At 42.2% G+C, this 18215-nt stretch overlaps 1 long non-coding RNA gene across 1 annotated transcript; it reads left to right on the top strand.

Annotated features, from left to right (window-relative positions):
• The first annotated feature begins 557 nt into the window (after nucleotides 1-557).
• Nucleotides 558-8633, top strand: LOC308621141. The gene is made up of 4 exons (XR_014016413.1): nucleotides 558-723; nucleotides 1656-1778; nucleotides 6613-6725; nucleotides 8565-8633. It is a non-coding gene; the product is annotated as an uncharacterized lncRNA (long non-coding RNA).
• The last annotated feature ends 9582 nt before the right edge of the window (nucleotides 8634-18215 follow it).

Below are 18215 nucleotides of genomic sequence, written 5' to 3'. Positions count from 1 at the left end.
TAGGATCATGGTTCTCCTTATTTTACAGACAATGCAACTGAGGCCCAGATCAGTGACAAAACTTGTGCAAAGTCACCCACCAGAAACTGGCTGAGATGGCATTTGAACCCAAGTGTCTTGGACCCTACAGTCTGCAATTTTTGCAGCACAGTGTTGCCTCCTTCAGGCTCATCCCCCACTAATTCAGAAATCTTTCCCTTTTTCCATTCATTCACGGTGCACATCTCCAAATGCAGTCATAGCCTCTCAGATACAGTTGTAAATACAGCAGCTAATAATGGTCAAGGGGTCCTGAGTCTTTCCCAACATTGTCACAAGACAACTGCACCCTTGTGTCTTGCAGCCCCTGTCTTTCTTCACGCCCTGCCTTCCAGACTGGCATCTGGCTCCCAGTGGAAGTGCTGGGTGTGCGTGGAGGCCACACTGTTTTTACTGCCCCCAGTGAGACAGGCTGAGATGACTGGTCCCTCAGATCAGGCAGGACCTCGTGTCCAGCATGTACCAACTTAGCTCTTCCTCTCTCCCCAAACTCCCCCCACCCCACGTCTTTCCCAACGAGGTTGCTGTGGTGGAGCTGCACTGCAAAGGAGGGGTAGAAACAAGGTCACAACTGCCAGCCTGACTCCACGGTCAGCTAAGCCAAGCAGGGCAGTGGACACTCCGAGGTTCTGCATTCCCTCTGGATTATTCATGAGTGCATACCATCCCCTCTGACAGTCACAGGTAAATCCCAGATTGAATTTTTCTCTTCCCTTGAAAAGGACCCTATCAATATCCCTGGGGTCAGGAAGATTCACCATCTAGCCTTTTTTACCTGGGCTGAGGGTACTTGGAGGCCACTTGGAATTTGCTAGGCTGGATTAGGTTTCCCCCCCATCTTATTGCTATACAACCCTCCCTGCACCCAGCCCTTGGCCCTCGAATCTTTTGTGCACACTTATGCTACACTGATCTTCCTTAAATACCTTTGCATACATCACTCCACATCTAATGCCTTGTGGCTCTGCATTGCCTACAGGTTTACCTCAGTACACTGGTCTATCCCAGTTAGTATCAGGTATGCCTCTAGTAACTTATGCCTTAAAATATTGAGTAGTCATATTGGAAAATAATCAGATTATTAAAGCTAGTTAGAACAGATATAGGTTCATGCTCTCTCATGCTCTTGTAATTGCATTTTGATATGTTCCCTATCACACATTTTTTAAAATTTATTTTATTGAAGTGTAGTTGATTTACAATGTTGTGTTACTTTCTGGTGTACAGCAAAGTGATTCAGTTATACATATATATATTCTTTTTCATATTCTTTTCCATTATGGTTCATTACAGGATATTGAATATACTTCCCTGTGCTATACAGTAGGACCTTGTTGTTTATCCATTCTATATATAATAATTTGCAACTGCTAATCCCAAACTCCCAATCCATTCCTTCCTCATTTTCCCCTCCTCCTTGGCGACCACAAGTCTTGTTCTCTATGTCTGCCTATCGCACATTTTAATATGTCATCATATCATAAAGCCACCATGTGATCCTTTAAAAAAGAACTAAGGTTCAGTTTCTTCAACTGCAAAATGAAGGTAAAAAGGGCACACAACTCATGGATTTATTCATTGAAAAAAATATTGATTGAGTTTCTACTATGTTCCAGGCACTTCTGCTTACATCCTCATGCATGATTTTGTCAGAACAGAACAAACATCTCTGGGCTGACAGTGAAGATGAAGTGAGGTCATGAGAACTAACACTCATTGAGGGCCCAGAACAGAGCCTGGTAAGTGGTAAAACTCAGTGCCTGTTCTACAAGCTTAATCCTTAAAATAATCTGGTGAAGTAGGTGCTATAGTAGCCCTACTTTGTGGATACACCTAAATGATGAATAACGGTTTAAACAACTTGCCCAAGTTCAACACTTAGCAAATGGCAGAGCCAGGATTTGAATCCAGGCAACCACTGTTCTTTGTTACATCTGAGTTTGGACTTAAAACACTTAGCACAACACCTGGCACATAATAAGCATTTAGTCAAAGCTATTATTCTCAGTCTCATTTTCATTATTATATTTCAAACTCTGGAAAGTGCTTATAAGTCATTTATTCTGCTGCTTATATTCTTTTGCATAATTGCACCCATTATAAATTATGGTAAGGCATGCGAGTGCCCTGTGGTACTATTTGCTTTCTTTCATGCAGTATACTGTTTGATTTCCATCAAACTCTGAATACACCATGAAAACATATTGCATTCATGAGTGTCTTCTGTCACATTTGTTGTGTTAAGGGAGGAAAAAAAAACTTTGCTCCAAACAAAATCTCAGAAAGGAACCTGCCTTTCAGAGTCACAATAAGGAAGCGGGATTAAGTGGAAAAGGCATGGGCTTTGGCACTGGGTAAATTGTTGTCCAAATTTCCAATTCTGCCACTTGTTAGCTGTGTGTGTTTGGGTAAGTGGCTTATCTTCTCTGAGCCTTCCTTCCCCTGTGCTGAAAAATGAGAGGGTTGCCTCAGGTTATCACTCTGGTCCTTTTTAGCCTTCAAGTGTGTGATTTGAGGTGTAAGTACAGAGTGTCATAAAGCGTTTCCTTAATCCAATTTTCTTAGGACAAGTTGCTAAAGAACGACTATTAGGCCAGAGTCAAAGAACGTTCAGTGACAACAGCCCTAAATTCCATTACTAATAGAAAATCAGTAACGAACACTGAACTGTCTTCAGGTGCCCTAAAAATAATTGGTCATGGATTTTCTTTCAAAATGCAAGGGTTTTGAATTTCACACTTTGGGTATTCATGTTGGAAGTTATTTGCAGATGGAAGGAGTGTACCATGGTGATCATTCCTTTCCAGGGAACTTACCCAAGGTCCAGCAAATTGGGGTGAGTATTTTAGAATAAAAAGGAGCAAAAGATTGTTTATCTGAAAGTTGTGTTGAGGTTCAAATTTATGATGGAGCTTTGAGACTTTACTTTCTTCCTCTGAGTCATGGATAAATAAATGCATCTTTTCAAATAGAAAGACATAGATAAATTTTCAAATAAAAAGACATACTTTTGAGGGGAAAAGAGACCTTAGGGATTATCTAGCCACAATCTTTTCATTTTAACGATGATGAAATTCAGCTTCAGTAAACCTCATCCATAAAATAATGCTAATAATAGCACTTGCTGTGAGGATTAAATAAGGTAATGTTTATAAACCACTTAGCACAGTACATGATATGAAATTAGTGCCCAGTGATAGCACCTACTTATTATAATTTTTGCTTAATATTATACACTTGCCTAAAGCCACACTGGTAGTCTAGGCATAGTTAATTGAGAACTAGGGCTCCTCAAATCCAGCAGTGCTCTTTGTAAAACATCATTCATTCAACACATATTTATTGAGTATCTGCTAAGTTCCATGCACTTTTATAAATACGGGACCTACAGCTGTGAGAAAAACAGACCAAAAGAAAAATAACATTAATGGCTTCATGGATCTTAAATTTTAATGGGGAAAATATAATAAACAACATAAATAAGTAAATATATCTAGGATGTAAGAAGGGAAGATATAAAGCAGAGAAAAGGTAAGCATTTGGGGGAGGGAGGTGAGAGCACAGTTTAAAATGGGATGGTCAAGACGGGCAGGTGATGAAAGAGGAAGCCATTTGGATCCCTGGCGGGAAGCATTGCAGGCAAGGAGACAGGAGCCCACATGCCCTGAGACAGGAGCCAGGTGCTCATATGAGGACCATTAAGGGGGCCAGTGTGGCTGGAACAAGGTGGTGGGGAGGTGAGCACAATAAATGTGCAGTACTCTGCAGAGCATCATCAGGACTTTGACTTTTATTCCTAGAGATCTGAGAAGCCATGGAAAGGTGTGAGCAGAAAAGTTACTGGAGGAGACAAACTGGAAGAAACTGCTCCTGACCCAGAACACAAGGGTTCCTGGGGTTAACAAACCATATATATATATATTAAAAAAAATACAAGATAGATACTATATGTGTCCTGCACTGCCTGAAATATTTATTATTTGGCCTTCTTCAGGATAAGTTATCTTAGGGAACTAGATCACACCAGAGAAGAGAGAGAGAGAGAGAGAGAAAGAGAGAGAGAGAGAGAGAGAAAAGGAAGGAAGGAAAGAAGGAAGGAAGGAAGGAAGGAAAGAAGGGGAAGAAAAGGAAGGAGGCAGGGAGGGAGGGATCCATATTGGCTATCTAGTGCTGTGTAACAAATTACCTCAAAACCTAAGGAATGAAAAAACACACATTTATTATCTCACCATTCCTGTGGGTCAGGAATCCAGGCATAGCTTAGCTGAGTGTCTGTTATGGACTGAATGTTTTATTACATTCAGTATATTATGGACTGAATGTTCCCCAACTTCGTATGTTGAAACCCTACCCCACAATATGGTGGTATTAGGAAGTGGGGCCCTTAAGAGGTAATTCAAAACAGATGAAATTAGAATTAGAGGAGTGGAATAAAGTGCCCTTGTGAAAGTCACAGGAGAGCTTTCCACAGCCTGCTCTTCACCATGAAAGGACACAACGAGAAGATAGAGGTCTGGAACTTCGAAGAGGGCTCTCACAAGACCCCGACCATGCTGGCACCCTGATCTCAGACTTCTAGTCTCCAGAACTGTGAGAATTAAATGTCTGTTGTTTATAAATCACTCAGTGCTCTGTTATAGCAGCCTGAGTGGACTAAGACAGCACCCCTGGCTCCGGGTCTCACAAGGCTACCATCGGTGTGTCAGCCAGGGCTGCGGCCGTCTCCAGGCTGCACGGGGAGAGGACCACTTCCAAGCTCATGTATGCCCCTGTTGGCAGGCCTTGGATCCTCTCCAGCTGTGGGTCACAGACACCAGTTCCTTGCCACAGGGGCCTCTTCACAGGGCAGCTCACAACTTAGCAGCCGGCTTGTATTTCCTTGGAGCCAGAAAAAGAATGTGAGAGGGCACTCAAGACAGAAGCCGCAGTCTTTTGGAACCAAATCCTGGGAGTAACATCCATTGCTTCTGCCATATACTATTCATCAGAAGCAAGTCAGTAAGTCCAGGCCACAGTCAAGGGAGAGCGTTATCCTGGGCATGCATACCAAGGGGTGGCAATTGTCGGGCCATCTCAGAGGCTGGCCACACAAGTTCAGGAAATAGAACCAGCTTTCACCAAAAGGGGAAATGACAGGTAAACATAGTAGGAACTTCAAGATCATCCTCTCCTGATTTCTCAGAATATCAGTTTGGAGAGAGAGCCCGGGACCGACATCCAGCAGTAGCAGCCAGGCTTCATTTCAGTGACCACAGAGCCCACTGATGAGGGAATTCCTGAGCACACAGCCAGTTCCATATCCCAGGCAGGCAGGCAGCTGAGTCTGACGAGGTAACTGTAGTAGGCAGAGTAATGGCTCCCAAAGATGTCCGCATCCTCATGTCCAGAACCTGAGAACATGTTACCTGACATGGCAAAAGAGACTTTGTACGTGAGATTAAACTCAGGGTCTTGATAAGGGGAAATTATCTTGAATTACCCAGGTGGGCCCAAGGTAACCACAGGGGTCCTTGTGATGAAAGAGGAAGGCTGGAGAGACAGAGGAGGAAACATGATGATAGAAGCAGAGGTTGGAGTGATGTGACTGCTGCCTTTGAAGATGAAAAGGAGCCACGAGCCAAGGAATGTGTGCAATCTCTGGAAGCTGGAAAAGGCAAGGAAATGGATTTTCACCTAAAGCCTCCAGAAGGACCATAGCCCTGTTGCTACCTTGATTTTAGCCCAGGGAGACCCATTTTGGACTTCTGATCTTCAGAAAATAAATGTTCTTGTCTTAAGCCACTAAGTTTGTGGTAAGTTGTTAAGCAGCCATAGGAAGCTAACATCATAACTTAGTTCTTTTCTTTGTTAATTCTTCTTGATTTTTATCTTCAGTTTTTCTGATGATAAAGAGCCACTATCTTCTTTCATATCTTTAAAATTATTTTTATTTATTTTTTATTACACAAATAATACCCAAATACACATAAAAATAAACACATATATACAAAATGAAAACAACATATACAGATGAAGTTCCTCATGATCACTGTCTCCAACCTGCCCTTTCCCCAAGTAACCACTGTTGACAAGTTGGTATATCTCCTTCCAGACCATTTTCTATGCCCTTTCAATCACAGATAAAATACATAGCCATTCAATAATTAGCTCTTTCAGCAAATATTTATTATGTCATTACTACATGCTAAGCACTACTCTAGGTACTAGAGACATAGCCCAAATCCCTGTCTTCCTAGAACTTACATACATAAAATATAGCCACTAGACAGGGCAGACGCAGCAGTGGGAATCAAGGTGACATGATTTGCCAGGTCTACACTGTTCATTACAATAGCCACGAGGTGCACGTAGCTATTGAGCACTTGCCATGTGGCCAGTCCTAACTGAAGTGTGCTGTAAGTGTAAATATTGGATTTTGAAGACTTAGTACAAAGTACAGGATGTGAAATATATCACTAATAATTTTTTATATTGATTCCATGTTGCAATGGTAATATTTTTGGCTAGCTAAGTAATGAACTTTACATATATCATTAAAATTAATCTCACATGTTTCTTTTTACTTTTTACCAGTGTGACTGCTAGAGCATTTAAACTTACATATATGGCTCATATCATGTTTCTATTGGACAGCGTGTGATGTATGTCTGGAAAAGATTGCACGGGCTGCTGGCAAATGGATTGTGGTAAGCAAGAGTAAATGGGTGGGAAGACCAGCTGGAAGGGTCCTGCAGCAGCCCATTCAGTGCTTGGTGAAGAAAAAGGTTGGAGGGAGCCTAAGAGAAGTCTATTCAATAACCCCTTGCCCTCCAATCTTTCTTGAATGAATTGGAGACAGAAAAGAAGCATACATGAAAAATTGCAAAACAGTACTAAACTGCCTATGATCTTTTGTTCTGTTTTGAATGTCAGAGCTTTATGAAAGACAATAGACTCAAAGTTTCTTCTCTCTCCCAATCCTATCAGAATTTCAGCGGAATAAGGGGAGGAAAGGGTGTAGTCACCTTACCTAGAACTTAATACATTCCAGTGATCGTTAGTTAGTTCCCAGAAATTAGAGGCCTTAGTCCCATTCTTCACCTTGACTGGGCCCATCCAAAGTAAATTCCTTAACAGGACTAGATGCTCCATCAAATTTAGTCTCCCCTGCTCTTCCAACAGTGCCCCCTCTAAGCATCCCAGTGTTCATACCCTGATCCACAAGTGTCCAGGGCTTCTCACTATGGCAGAATCTCAGCCACCTACCCCCAAACCCAGGCAATCTCCAGGTTTTCAGGGGACATATGCAACACATCCATTCACAAATCTTCACCACTCACTTGGACAATTCCATAAAGTAGGGCCTATGGACTGGGATCTCTGTGCCTCTTAAAAACAATATAGGGCTTCCCTGGTGGCACAGTGGTTGAGAGTCCACCTGCCGATGCAGGGGACACGGGTTCGTGCCCCGGTCCGGGAAGATCCCACATGCCGCGGAGCGGCTGGGCCCGTGAGCCATGGCCGCTGAGGCTGCGCGTCCGGAGCCTATGCTCTGCAATGGGAGAGGCCACAACAGTGAGAGGTCCGCGTACCACCAAAACAAAACAAAACAAAACAAAACAAAAACAATATAAATTTATCATTCTTTGAAATCCACGGAGAACATTTGCCAAAAAATTTTTTTGCAACAACTCTGTGAAACAGGCAGAGAAAGAAAAAAAGAAAGAAGGCACTTAAGAAATGACTTTTTCTTAAGTCTTAGTCACTTGCCAGTGCATTTCAGATCTGATTTGCTAGCAGATTACTGACATAATCATTTTAATATTCACATATGGATCTGTCCATGGTGTCCTGTTAAAGCATCATGACTTCCTAGCATTGGGACACCTGGGCAAGTATGTGAACCGCTGGCACAAACACACTTAGCCTCCTGGCGTTGGATATGCTAATCACACCCCCCAACCCCCCAGTAACACTGTGGGGCTGTGGAGTTTTGCTACCACCATTAACCACTAATGTGACTTTGAATAAGTTCTCTGGCCGTTCTCCTAGGTTTCTATATTTTAAAAAAATAAAGAGACTTTAAACCACAACCTTCTAGTGTAGAGACTATACGTACAGTTAAGAAAGGGCATCATTTAAGAAAGGATGAGGGATGTGAAACTGCTGTTTCCTTCATATTCTCAGTTCCTCTGGCCTTTCATGATGTGAGCATCTTACCTTGCTGAGTGTTATTCTAACCAAGATCTATATTTTCCATACATTGTTGTCTTCTTTATCAAGAACTACTACAGATAACCAAATACATTATACAATTATACAGACATATACATATGTATATATGCAGGGTTGTTTACATATATAGACAAACAGACATATATACTCAGGGTTGTATACAGCAAACAATGTGCCCTATTCTACATCAATTATTTAAGGGCTCTTTCAAGGCCACTTTGACCCCATGCAATTTTGCCTTAGGTGTTAACTTTAGAACCTAGCTTGACATAAAATGTAATTTTGCTAAACTTCTGTCCAATATTCCTCAGGCCTAGATACAGAAGAGGACACTGCTGGAGAGATGCCTGTTTTACAACAAAATCTTCAAGCCCCCTCTGATGCCAGTGCATCAGACCTTAACTTGGTGCCTTTCAGTTGGGCCTGGGAAGCTTCCTTCCATTTTAGTATCTTCTAAGACCTCTGAAGTCTGGGGTAAGTAATAAAAATCATCCAGAACAGGGCCAAAAAGAGCCAAAACAATGAATGTTCTTTTGATACACTTGGAAAATGAACTGATCTCCTATCTCTAGAGGAACAACACATGATGTTTTCCATCTGGCAAGGCTATGGAAGAATAATGTTGTAGAAACAAGAGTCTATTCACTGGAGCCATTGTGGCGCAGTCCTAGAGCTGGGAGTGGCAAGTTTGCATCACTCCACCCACTTACAAACACTCAAATGTGGAGTTCTGTTTACTGGCAAAAGTATTTTCAAACTCTCTCCCCCTCACCCCCCCACCCCCAAATCATTTTTGTCTAATAAATGACTAAATGTCATTATGTTATCTAAAAGTTGGAAAGGGGGTCAGAGGTCCATGGCCTTCAGCTATACAGCCTCTGATGAAGAGCTAGCTGCTTGGTCCTTGTTGAGATGCTTTGGGCTCCATGTAACATTATACCCTGACTCAGACCTAAATGCTTTGGAAAATTGTCTCCTATGGCCAGACACTCAAAGGAGAAAGAGGGCGGGTCTCAAGCATGGTATCGCAGCAGTTCAATGATGTCATCGTAGACCCATCTTCCTTCCATTTTTCTGCTCTGCAGCAGCTTCTTTTTAAGACCAATTCCCTTGTCACAAAATGGCTGCAGATGGTTACAGATGCCACAGCCAGGGTCCAGAGGCAGCAAAGGGACTATTTCTTCTTGCTCACCTTCTTAAAGGGGGAAGTTTCCCCAGGCCCCTCTTAACCCCAAGCAGAGCTCCCTTCTCATCTCATTGACAAGAACTAAGCACATGCCCACTCCAAAATCAGTCACTGCTAAGGGGAGTGGGACACCCATGATTGGCTTGATTCAGGCATATTGTTGTCTGGAGAGGATGACTCTCTGGAGGGAACAGAAAGACTGTTCTATTAGTAAGAAAGAAGAGAAGAAATTAATTTGTTTAGACAACAACAGTGTCTTTTATATTCATCCAGTTGTGAAACACAGATAGTGGGAGAGCCGAGTACATATTATTGGATTAGCCAAAAAGTTCTTTCGAGTTTTTCCATGAGATGTAACAGAAAAACCTGAACGAACTTTTTGACCAACCAAATACTTCATTATATACAGTAGGTATAAATAGTTTATGTAGCTTTACATGGTGTTATGAACTGAATGTTTGTGTACAACCCACCAAATCCATATGTTGAAACCCTAACCCCCAATGTGTTGCTATTAGGAGGTGGGGCCTTTGAGAGGTGATTATGTCATGAGGGTGGAATCTTCATGAATGGGATTAATACCCTCATGAAAAAGACCCCAGAGAACTCTGTCACCCCTTCCACCACATAAGAACACAGTTAGAAGACAGCCATGTGTGAACCAGAAAGCCAGAGCCTTGGTATTGGACTTCCCTGACTTCAGAACTGTGAGAAATAAATGTTTATTGTTTAAGTCACCCAGTCTATGGTATTTTTGTTATAGCAGCACAAATGGACTAAAACATGTAGAACAAACAAAACCTTTTATTTGACTTTTCATTCTATTTCTCTCACTCTTGGATCTGAAATTATAGCCTCTCATCATCATTATTATTTTCATCTAAAATTACTGAGCACTTAGTATGTGCCAGGAACCGTGCAAACCATTTTCCGTGAATTCTGTCATTTAATTTTTCACAACAGTCTTATGAAGTAGGTACTGTTTATCTTCATTTTACAGTAAACTAAGTCTAGGAAAGTTTAGGTAACTTGCCCATTTTGCACAATTAGTGGAGGGGCCAGGACTTGAGTCAGATTATTAAAATTCCAGATGAATAACCATTCATGTAAGAGATGAGTCTCCATGCTCGGTGCTGGGAATAGTGAAAGCAAACATAGTTCTTGCCTTTATGGCATCTGCCATCTAATGAAAAAGAAAAATAGAAACAAATAGATTATACAAATTCTACAAAATTTTAGTGGGTATTATAAAGGAAAAGGAATGAAAGAGGGCCCTTATTTATACTGTGATGATAAACAGCCTTCTGGAAGGCGGACTTTATGCTGAATATAGTGAAGGAGCCATGTGAAGGAGCCATGTGAAGGGTGGAAGAAAAAATTCTAGGAAAAAGCCCTGAGGTGGAAAAAGTTTGACACTTTCAACACATGAACAAAATTGGTGTGACTGGAGCAAAATGAGAAAGGAGAGAATTGACTAAGTTCTAGAGAGGTAGGCAGGGGTCAGGTCATTTGGGCCTCATAGGTCCCTTAAGAATACTGAATTTTGCTCTAGGTGCATTCTGAAACTATCGAGGAGTTCTAAGCAGAAAACGAATGTGATTAGATTTGACCTTAAAACTTGATCACTGAAACTACTGTTTGGAGAATGGCTGACTTGGAGAGAGAACAGACATAAAGAGATCATTTGGGAGGCCATTGCAGCCACCAGGAAAGCAGTGATGGTAGGTGGCCACAGAGCTGGAGATAAGAAGATGGAAATTCAAGAGATATACTATAGGTAGAAGTGACCGGAGTTGGATGGGATTGAATACAATGATGAGGGGGAGGGAGAAACTGAAGATAATTCCCGGTTTCTGGTTCTCACAACTGCTGCTAAAGAGTGAAGCCACTGAGGGAGGCAGCTGCATCGCACAGGGAGATCAGCTCGGTGCTTTGGGACCACCTAGAGGGGTGGGATAGGGAGGGCGGGAGGGAAACGCAAGAGGGAAAGGATATGGGGATATATGTATATGTATAGCTGATTCACTTTGTTATACAGCAGAAACTAACACAACACTGTAAAGCAATTATACTCCAATAAAGATGTGAAGAAAAAAAAAAAGAGGGAAACCACTGACCAGGGTCAAATGTAAGAATATAAAGGTTCCGCTTGAGACGTATTAAATTTGAGATGTAAGATGTCAAGTAGGCTATTTCACATATGATCCAGAGCTGAGAAGTTTCCTGGAGATGTATATTTGGATATAGTTGGCATATTGATGACATATTGATGGTATTTAAAACCATGAGAAGGAAAATATTGAATATATGGGAAAACAGAGAACCCAGAATACAAAATACAGAGGAGATTAAAATGAAGCCATCAGGAAGGTAGAAAGAAAGCTGGAAGAGGGAGACATTAGCCAAGTCAAATACAGGAGAGCTTCAGGAACAAGAGAGTAGCCAGTTATGCTGCTTGCTGCTGAGGATCAAGTATGATGGAGCTTGAATTTATATATTGAAAGAACGCATCCATTGGCCATTACTTTGAATTTAAATGACCCACACCAAGGCACATAATTATGAAGTTCCATTATATCCCACACCAAAAAGAAGATTCTAAAATCTTCAGAAGTAGTAAGAGAGGGACAATAAGAACAAGCTACATACAAAGAGTTGGATTCAGAATAGCATGAAACACCTCTAGAGTAGCATTAAAAGCTAAAATACAAATGGATAATGCCTTCAAAATTCCAAGGGAAAATGATTTCCAACACAGAATTATATTCATAGTCAAGTAAAAGAAAAAGAAAAATCTGTGTAAACATGAAAGATTTTTTAAAGTTTCTCTCTCATACGTCTTTTTCCAGGAAACTACTGAAGGATGCTATCCCACAAGATGAGAGCATAATCAAAGAAAGAAATCCCAAGAAATGGGATAAGAAGAAAGAGAGAGGTGAGGGAGATTCACAGAGTGGTGATAAAGGGAAGTTCCAAGATGACCGCTCTGCAGCAAGCTTAGAAGGTAACCAACCCCAACCAGTGTGAGGACCAGGACTAAGAGCTCCAGAAGTGATGTTGGCATGTGGGGGCAGAATGCAACTGATAAACTATGTGGTGTGACTTACCATGTTGAATGAAGTTTTAGAGAGAAAAAAAAATTTAGACTTGAATGAGTAATAGGTATGCAGAAAATAACAAATGAAAAAACAAAATTGAAAACAAAACAATTGTTTGTGCCAGTGTTAAAGTGTAATTTTCAAATAAAAAAGACAAAATCATGACTATAATATAAAAATAAAATGAGCATGTCAAAGATTTTTATTTAGGGGCTTCCCTCATGGCGCAGTGGTTGAGAGTCCGCCTGCCGATGCAGGGGACACGGGTTCGTGTCCCAGTCCAGGAAGATCCCACATGCCGCGGAGCGGCTAGGCCCGTGAGCCATGGCCACTGAGCCTGCACATCTGGAGCCTGTGCTCCGCAGCGGGAGAGGCCACAACAGTGAGAGGCCCGCATACCGCAAAAAAAGAAAAGATTTTTATTTAACTCATCACTTTAGGAGGGAACCAGTAAAACAGTACAGCTAGTACAAAGGGTGAATTCAAAGCTCGGAATCATATATAAGAAACAAGGAATTCTGAAATGAATTTACAAAGAGAAGCAAAAATGATATATAATCATTTTTATAATAAATGATTATAAAATAGGGCAAGATTGATAGGGCAGTAATCAATTTCATTCATAATAGTTTTCTAATGCTATGTAACAAATCATCACAAATTTCACAGCTTAAGAAAACACACATTTACCATCTCACGCAGCTCTGTAGGTGAGAAGTCTGGTGGGCTCAGCTGAGTTCTCTGTTTAGAGTCTTAAAAAGCCAAGATCAAGTTGTCCACTGGGTTGGGCTCTTATCTGGAGGCTCTAAGGAAGAATCTGCTTCCAAGCTCATTTAGATTACCGGCTGGATTCAGTTCCATGTGGACAGAACTGAAGACACCATTTCCTTGGTGGCTGTCAACTGGGATTGCTGTCGACAACTAGAAACACTTCTCTGGTTCTTGCACTTGGCCCCTTTCCTCTTCAAAGCCAGCAACTGGACGTCAAATCCTTCTGGTGCTTTGAATCTCTCTGACTCCCCGTTCTGCCACCAGCTGGAGAAAACCCTCTACTTTAAAGGGCCTGTGAAATTAGGACTCATGTGATTAGTTTAGTTCCACTCGAATAATCTCCCCTTTGCCATATAACATAACATAATCACAGGAACGATATCTCATTCACATGTTCTGCCAACACTCGAGGGGAGGAGATTATCCTAGGACCTGGGTCACTGGAAGGTTATCTTAGAATCTGCCGGCCACAGCATCCCACTATACACAATTATTTGCATTTCTATGGATAACAATGACATGGGGGCAAAATCTACAAACAATGAATGCTGGAGAGGGTGTGGAGTAAAGGGAACCCTCTTGCACTGTTGGTGGGAATGTAAATTGATACGGCCATTATGGAGAACAGTATGGGGGTTCCTTAAAAAACTAAAACTAGAACTACCATATGACCCAGCAATCCCACCACTGGGCATATACCCTGAGAAAACCATAATTCAAGAAGACTCATGTGAGAGACTTCCGGGTAAGATGGCGGAAGAGTAAGACGCGGAGGTCACCTTCCTCCTCACAGATACACCAGAAATTCATCTACACGTGGAACAACTCCTACAGAACACCTACTGAATGCTGACAGAAGACCTCAGACCTCCCAAAAGGCAAGAAACTCCCCACGTACCTGGGTAGGGCAAAAGAAAAAAGAATAAACAGAGACAAAAGGATAGGGACGGGACCTGCACCAGTGGGAGGGAGCCGTGAAGGAGGAAAGGTTTCCACACACTAGGAGCCCCTTTGCAGGTGGAGACTGCAGGTGTCGGAGGGGGAAAGCTTGCGAGTCACGGAGGAGAGCGCAGCCACAGGGGTGCGGAGGGCAAAGCGGAGAGATTCCCGCACAGAGGATCGATGCCGACCGGCACTCACCAGCCCGAGAGGTTTGTCTGCTCACCCGCCGGGGCGGGCGGGGCTGGGAGCTGAGGCTCGGGCTTCGGTCAGAGCGCAGGGAGAGGACTGGGGTGGGCGGCGTGAACACAGCCTGAAGGCGCTAGTGCTCCACGGCTAGCCGGGAGGGAGTCCGGGAAAAAGTCTGGACCTGCCAAAGAGGCAAGAGACTTTTGCTTCCCTCTTTGTTTCCTGGTGCGCGAGGAGAAGGGATTAAGAGCGCTGCTTAAAAGAGCTCCAGAGACGGGCGCAAGCCGCAGCAATCAGCGCGGACCCCAGAGACGGGCGTGGGACGCTGGGGCTTCTGCTGCCCCCGCCAAGAGGCCTGTGTGCGAGCGCAGGTCACTGTCCACGCCCCCCTTCCAGGGAGCCTGTGTAGCCTGTCACTGCCGGGGTCCCGGGATCCAGGGACGGCTTCCCTGGGAGAGCGCACGGCGCGCCTCGGGCTGGTACAACGTCACGCCGGCCTCTGCCGCAGGCTCGCCCCGCACACCGTATCCCTCCCTCTCCGCGACCTGAGTGAGCCAGAGTCCCCTAAGGGGCTGCTCCTTTAACCCTGTCCTGTCTGAGCGAAGAACAGACGCCCTCCGGCGACCTACACGCAGAGGCAGGGCCAAATACAAAGCCGAGACCCGGGAGCTGTGAGAACAAAGAAGAGAAAGAGAAATCTCTCCCAGCAGCCTCAGAAGCAGCAGATTAAAGCTCCGCAATCAACTTGATGTACTCTGCATCTGTGGAATACATGAATAGACAACGAATCATCCCAAATTGAGGAGCCGTGTGGATGAAAGGCTCTTGGTGCTGCAACCAGGAGTCAGTGCTGTGCCTCTGAGATGGGAGAGCCAACTTCAGGACACTGGTCCACAAGAGACTTCCCAGCTCCACATAATATCAAACGGCGAAAATCTTCCAGAGATTTCCATCTGAACACCAGCACCCAGCTTCACTCAACGACCAGCAAACTACAGTGCTGGACACCCTATGCCAAACAACTAGCAAGACAGAAACACAACGCCACCCATTAGCACGGAGGCTGCCTAAAATCATAAAAAGTCCACAGACACCCCAAAACACACCACCAGACGTGGACCTGCCCACCAGAAAGACAAGATCCAGCCTCATCCACCAGAACACAGGCACTAGTCCCCTCCACCAGGAAGCCTACACAACCCACTGAAACAACCTTAGCCACTGGGGACAGACACCAAAAACAACGGGAACTACGAACCTGTAGCCTTCAAAAAGGAGACCCCAAACACAATAAGATAAGCAAAATGAGAAGGCAGAAAAGCACACAGCAGGTGAAGAAGCAAGATAAAAACCCAACAGACCTAACAAATGAGGAGGAAATAGGCAGTCTACCTGAAAAAGAATTCAGAATAATGATAACAAAGATGATCCAAAATCTTGGAAATAGAATAGACAAAATGCAAAAAACATTTAACAAGGACCTAGAAGAACTAAAGATGAATCAAGCAATGATGAACAACACAATAAATGAAATTAAGAATACTCTAGATGGAATCAATAGCAGAATAACTGAGGCAGAAGAACGGATAAGTGACGTGGAAGATAAAATAGTGGAAATAACTACTGCAGAGCAAAAGAAAGAAAAGAATGAAAAGAACTGAGGACAGTCTCAGACACCTCTGGGACAACATTAAACGCACCAACATTCGAATTATAGGGGTTCCAGAAGAAGAAGAGAAAAGAAAGGGACTGAGAAAATATTTGAAGAGATTATAGTTGAAAACTTCCCTAATATGGGAAAGGAAATAGTTAATCAAGTCCAGGAGGCACAGAGAGTCCCATACAGAATAAATCCAAGGAGAAATATGTCAAGACACATATTAATCAGAGTGTCAAAAAAAAATACAAAGAAAACATATTAAAAACAGCAAGGGAAAAACAACAAATAACACACAAGGGAATCCCCATAAGGTTAAAAGCTGATCTTTCAACAGAAACTCTACAAGCCAGGAGGGACTGGCAGGACATATTTAAAGTGATGAAAGAGAAAAACCTGCAACCAAGATTACTCTACCCAGCAAGGATCTCATTCAGATTTGATGGAGAAATTAAAAGGTTTACAGACAAGCAAAAGCTGAGAGAGTTCAGCACCACCAAACCAGCATTACAATAAATGCTAATGGACCTTCTATAGGCAAGAAACACAACAGAAGGAAAAGACCTACAATAACGAACCCAAAACAATTCAGAAAATGGGAATAGGAACATACATATCGATAATTACCTTAAATGTAAATGGACTAAATGCTCCCACCAAAAGACACAGATTGGCTGAATGGATACAAAAACAAGACCCATATATATGCTGTCTACAAGAGACCCACTTCAGACCTAGAGACACATACAGACTGAAAGTAAGGGGATGGAAAAATATATTCCATGCAAATGGAAGTCAAAAGAAAGCTGGAGTAGTAATTCTCATATGAGACAAAATAGACTTTAAAATAAAGACTATTAGAAGAGACAAAGAAGGACACTACATAATGATCAAGGGATCGATCCAAGAAGAAGATATAACAATTGTAAATATTTATGCACCCAACATAGGAGCACCTCAATACATAAGGCAAATACTAACAGCCATAAAAGTGGAAATCGACAGTAACACATTCATAGTAGGGGACTTTAACACCCCACTTTCACCAATGGACAGACCATCCAAAATGAAAATAAATAAGGAAACACAAGCTTTAAATGATACATTAAACAAGATGGACTTAATTGATATTTATAGGACATTCCAACCAAAAACAACAAAATACACATTTTTCTCAAGTGCTTATGGAACATTCTCCAGGATAGATCCTATCTTGGGTCACAAATCAAGCCTTGGTAAATTTAAGAAAATTGAAATTGTATCAAGTATCTTTTCCAACCACAATGCTATGAGACTAGACATCAATTACAGGAAAAGATCTGTAAAAAATACAAACACATGGAGGCTAAACAATACACTACTTAATAACGAAGTGATCGCTGAAGAAATCAAAGAGGAAATTTAAAAATACCTAGAAACAAATGACAATGGAGACACGACAACCCAAAACCTATGGGATGCAGCAAAAGCAGTTCTAAGATGGAAGTCTATAGCACTACAATCCCACCTTAAGAAACAGGAAACATCTTGAATAAACAACTTAACCTTGCACCTAAAGCAATTAGAGAAAGAAGAACAAAAAAAACCCAAAGTTAGCAGAAGAAATCATAAAAATCAGATCAGAAATAAATGAAAAAGAAATGAAGGAATTGATAGCAAAGATCAATAAAACTAAAGCTGGTTCTTTGAGAAGATAAACCAAATTGATAAACCATTAGCCACACTCATCAAGAAAACAAGGGAGAAGACTCAAATCAATAGAATTAGAAATGAAAAAGGAAAGTAACAACTGACACTGCAGAAATACAAAGGATCATGAGAGATCACTACAAGCAACTCTATGCCAATAAACTGGACAACCTGGAAGAAATGGACAAATTCTTAGAAATGCACAACCTGCCAAGACTGAATCAGGAAGAAATAGAAAATATGAACAGACCAATCACAAGCACTGAAATTGAAACTGTGATAAAAAATCTTGCAACAAACAAAAGCCCAGGAGCAGATGGCTTCACAGGCGAATTCTATCAAACATTTAGAGAAGAGCTAACACCTATCCTTCTTAAACTCTCCCAAACTCATTCTACGAGGCCACCATCACCTTGATACCAAAACCAGACAA

Source organism: Mesoplodon bidens (genome assembly GCF_964165515.1).
Source record: "Mesoplodon bidens genome assembly, chromosome: 7".
Lineage (NCBI taxonomy): Eukaryota > Metazoa > Chordata > Mammalia > Artiodactyla > Ziphiidae > Mesoplodon > Mesoplodon bidens.
This window is presented reverse-complemented; position numbering and strand designations above follow the sequence as displayed.